The sequence below is a fragment of the Capsicum annuum genome, unplaced genomic scaffold, assembly GCF_002878395.1.
Source record: "Capsicum annuum cultivar UCD-10X-F1 unplaced genomic scaffold, UCD10Xv1.1 ctg4799, whole genome shotgun sequence".
Lineage (NCBI taxonomy): Eukaryota > Viridiplantae > Streptophyta > Magnoliopsida > Solanales > Solanaceae > Capsicum > Capsicum annuum.
Window position 1 is genome coordinate 8117 of NW_025855670.1, and position 5627 is coordinate 13743.

A 5627-nucleotide genomic window follows, 5' to 3' on the forward strand; every position below is an offset into this window, starting at 1 on the left:
TTCAATAATGTTTTTGATTTAAAGGTATTATTTTATAGAATTAGGTATTTGAATTCATTTCTTATTTTAGACAACAAGTGAACTACTAAGAAGAAGTTTTCTGTTCAAGAATCCTGAGATGGTTGTCGGTCAAAACTGATAAAAATACAAAATTTCTTGATCTCTTCAGCCCACGAAGAAAGCAGTAAGTCAAATTCTAATTAAGTTTTTATTTTAATTAATTATTTTAATATATGTACTGATCGATTTTAGATTATCCATCTGTGACTTGTTCCGACCAATCGAGAATTGAAGATGCCATTTTTTCTTACTTTACGGTCTGTGTAAACTTTATCATACCCTAAGTTCATTGATAGAATAAAGAAGGAATTTTTTGGAGCAACAACCTTCACAAGAAAAATAATTTTGGAGGGTGGGCTTGTTGTAGTTGATGATGGTAGTGGTAGTGGTGCTGCTTTTGGGGCTAATGATGCTCCTCTTACAGTTTTTGAAACAACAAAATATTATGATTATGATAATACTGGTTATACAAATTTTGCTACTTTTAGCGAATGTTCAACATGCAAATGTCAAGACTGCAAGGCAAAACATGATGGAGTGATTAATTCTATTAATGCATTAACTACTTCTGTAAAGTAAATGTCATCTAAAAGGGATTTTATTCCAGCAAAAAAGATTTCATATCCATACACTCCACTGGAGATCAAGGTGGCTAAGAGGAGATGGAAAGAAATTTCCAAGGCATCATCAAGCATCGAAAAAAGTAAAATTGCAACTCCTTTGCCTTTGTCTTGTACCTTTGATCAATGTACAAGAGCCATAGGAGACTAGCATGAGCTGAAGAAGGTGAATGTATATCATCTGTTCCAACAAACAAACAAACATATATTTGTTTCAACAGATGATACATATGCTGAAAATTATCAAACATATATATATATATCTATTGTAACTGTCGTCTAACCTATTGCATCAGATGCATTATTTGTTGCAATATATGTTTGTCTGTTTCAACAAATCAAACTTATCTTCGTACTATTTTAATTTATACCAACAGATGATTCATATGTTTCAATAGATGGGTCATCTATTCAAAATTATCGTATAACTCTGTTTTACCTATTCAAATTTGTCCCAACAGATGATCCATCTGATGCAACAGATAGATAATCTGTTGCATATCTGTATTTGGCATTGATAATTTTAGTTATCCAGGTAGATGTCACAGTAGAAGCTACTGCTATACAGCATAATATCACAGTTGATAATCCATCAACTGCTTTTATGGAAGAAGAAAAAATGAAGCCTGTTAGTTTGGGAGAACAGAAGAATTACCCATTTGAAGGGTTCAATATCTCAGACGATGTTCCAAAAAAACTAACAAAGTTGATCAATGACTATTCAGAATAGATTGCCGATAGGCTGTTAAAGCATTATGCTGGCAGGTACATAAATCATTTTTAAAGATACTGATTTATACAATTCTTGTTGTAAGAACATGACATTAACATACATAAATCATGTAGAAAATAAAATGACAAACACTACAAAGTGAATGACTAGAGTTTTAGTTTTGATATGTTCGACTTTGTTGTTGCACATCCTGAAACGAAGGATTGGTTCCATTTGATGTCACAGCCCTAAACTTGCTGGAATGATGAGATTTAAATGTTATACATATTACTATTAATTAATACTTTATTTAATTGCATCTGTGTATTAATTTTACTATCACATAATATAAAATATTTGATAATATGTGCAGCACATTGATATCATTTTACTACCTTTGAAGAAGGCCAATTTGAAAATACAAGAACAATACAGATACATGACAGATAATTATTTGTACAAAGTGTACATCAATAATGCCTATGATAAGTTTTGTCAGCAACAAATGAAAGTTTTCCAAAATGAGGAATGCTTAATCAACATCATCAAAGGTTTTAGCATTTCAGCTGGCTTACCTTGGTATTTGGTCGATGAAGTATACATACCAATCAATTATGGTGATGAATTCCATTGGGTGTTGGTTATCGTCATTATAAAGAGAGGCGTATCCAAGTTTATGACTCGATGTCGTGGAGAAGGCGTTCCGTGTCATCGTTTGAGTCTGAGATACAAAAGTTGACCAAAATATTGCCTACTTACCTTGATATTGGTGGCTTTTTGGACCAAAAAGTTTGCATTGATTGGTCGACAATTGAAGCATACCGGGATAAAATGGGTAATTCACATGATATAGAATATGTTGAAGGAATTTCTCAAAAACCCATTGGTAGCCTGTAAATATCATGATTTAGTTTTATTTCATAAATTTTACAACGCTTACGTTAATTGCAAGATATATATTATCCATATTTTAAAACACAGGGATTGTGGTCTTTTTGTTGCCACTTACGCTGAGTATTTGAGCAATGGATTACAAGTACCAAATGATGTCCTTGATGCTGGATTACTCCGCAAAAGATATGTTGCTCTTTTATGGAAATTTGGAGAAGCGAAAGCACAAAAACTGTATGCAAGCGACATTAAAAATTCACGACGACCAAAGTCGAATTCCATAGCACCGAATGAAAAATAACTTGTCATGAGTAGATATTTATAGATTGAGTCTATCAAAGTAATACCCTCTCCTTGAAAATTGTTGGCACCAAAGGTTAAATTGTTGATTTATTTGTAGAGTAGATCATTTGTACCCATAGTATTTTTTTTGTATTTCATTTATTTGTTGAGTTATTTCATGTAATTTTTGAAGGATTCAATTTATTTTATGTTAGCTATAAATGTAATTTAATCCTTAGTTTTGAACTTATTAATTGAAATGGAATACTAGATTCAAATATCGCAACAGATAATATAATTGTTGCAATAGACGACATATCTGTTGGAAATTATCAAATAGATTTTGACATATGTTGCAACATGTAGGTCATCTGTTGAAAATTATCAAACAAATCTTCCTACTATTTTGATTTGTTCAAATAGATTACCTATTAGTTGCAACAGATTGTATATCTGTTGCAACAGATAGATTAAGAAACATTTGCATAATGCAACAGATGACCAACCCATTGCAACAGATAATCAATCTGTCACAACAGATATACTATCTGTTACAACAGATAGACAATCTGTGGCAACATATAAAAAATTCAACTTTCGTCAAACATAAAAAATTGTCACTACATTTAAAGTGAAGTGGCTTGAAATAAAAAATTGTTATAGTTTTTGTCTTTGTACATCTTCTTTATACACAGGCTACAATCATCTAGTTAGTACTCCATAAATCCAGACCTCTGTCCAGCAAACATTCGATGTATACAAGCGTGTACGGCCCGCACCGGCACCAATTTTATTTTTTTAAGGTCCATGCCCTTGTTTTGACCTTCAAAATCCCATTATTTCTTCTTCAACACTTCCATTGGCAAAGGATCCATCAGTTTACTCTGCCTTGAAAAGGTGTGGAGCAACTCCAATAGTGGCTGCATGTGGGTAAAAAAACCACAGTCGTCGAAGACAGGTAAGTTGTAGTCATAAACCTTAATCTTTCCCTCCCCAAAAAGTATCTCAATAGTGAGAAAATGTATGACTTTCACATTCATGACTACAAAAATTCTCATTGCCTAGGTCCATCTCTTGTCGTGTGGATATGGCCTCTTCCCTATAAGATAGTTAATCATATCGTCATCCCATTCATATGTAGAAACATGCCAATCAAATCTCGGGCGATCAGGAGTTTTAGCTCGCCTAGTGAGATCATTGTACCTATTCTTGAAGTTATTGTAGAAGTTAAGGTCCATTATCATATCGACAATATCATAAGCATCCGGGTATGCTAATTATCTGTCCCTTATAAGGCAGAGAATTTCATCAACATATTGTGATATAGAAAGATAATTTTTAAATAGGTTAGTAATTGTAAAGAAAAATATAGTAGAAAGATGCAACGAATGGTCTATTTGTTGTAGAGGGTTCTTTGAATCTGGTCATAGATTACCCAGCTAATGCAATTTATGCAATAGATGATTAATCTGTTGCAACAGAACCACGACCAACTGCACTATAATACCCAGATGTTACAACAGATTACACATCTGTTTGCGTAACTTCTTCTTCATAGAGTAGATTAGAAGGATAGGTTAGTGTAACGCCCCGCATTTTGGGCTAGAATAAGAAATCATGATTTTGATGTGTTGCTAATCCCAAATCCATAAAGTCCTATGCCAATACGGCATGTATGTGAATCCACTCAAGCTTTAATTTAGACCATAGAGGTCCTTCAACTAAAGGACGAGTTGAAACTATTTCGGTCGACTAAGTTTTAGTGGATGTTGTAAAGTGTGTCAGCTTCCATCGACTATAATTCTCTATATATGTCAAATTAGGAATCCTAATATGTTTCAAATGATAGGTGTTTGAGTTAGCTTTCCAACGATACCAATTTAGCTAAAATCCAACACCCGAGCAAGAAGTTATGACCTTTCAAAGTGATAAGCAACGCCTAACCAATCGCCCATGGCCACTGGAAAGCATAGGCGATAGCCTAGGTGGGGCCTATGTGAACATAGGCAATAGCCTAGGCGGTGCCTATGTAAACATAGGCGATAGACTAGGCGGCGCCTATGTGAAGATAGGCGATGGGACGGGCGGCACCTATGTAAGGAATTCTGGAAATTTAAACACTCCGTGTTGAGGACAAAGTGGTCCTTTTCCACCCTTACTTAGCCCTAAAACAAGAGATTTAGTTCCAAGGACCCCAAAATACATATTCTTTCATCAAAATTGCTCAATATTCTCCTTAGGGTTTCAAAATAAAAACCCAAATAGTTCAAGATTTGACCGTAGATTTTCAAAGATAATTACATATTTGGAATCACCAATCCGCAAGCTTCAAGAAACATCTATTATCTTTGGAAATAGAGGTACGTGGGGTTATCCAAAAATCTCATGGGTGTAGTTTCTATGAACATGCATGCTTTTAAATGGGGGTTTTCAATCAAATGCTAATATCTTGCTTTCAATACGATTTCTAAGTCGTTTTTTTTATGTCATGGGAATTGTTTGCCTATATACTCCAATGGTTGAAACCATGCATATGTGATTTGAGATTTTCCATGAAAGTTGATAAAAATGAATGATAAGCTATTTTCAAATTCCCATGATAATGTTTCGATAGTCCATATTATATTGTGTTCAACAAAAGAGAGCATGAATTTGAAATAAACATTGTTCATCACTTGTAAATGATGAAGCACCTTGGTTTTTACATGATTATGCATATGTGGATGTGATATTGATGACTTACAAGTTGGGTATGACGATACCCTACAGAATACGATATGCGATTGAATATGATCAAAGTTGAATGCATTGATTTTACATGAGAAAGGTAGATGCCCGAAGAAGGCGTTTGAGACACAAGCGGCTCATCGCTGGAAGAACGTGTTTGCCGACACGGAATATCGGTACCATGCTTTGTGGTCTCTCGTACCTGATATTATATTATCCCAAATTGGGATTATGGTTAGGAGCCATGCTTTGTGATCTTGTGCACTACCATATTTGATTTGGGTCGAGACACCATGCTTTGTGGTCTTGTGTGTCTCTCCCTCACTTATACTCTA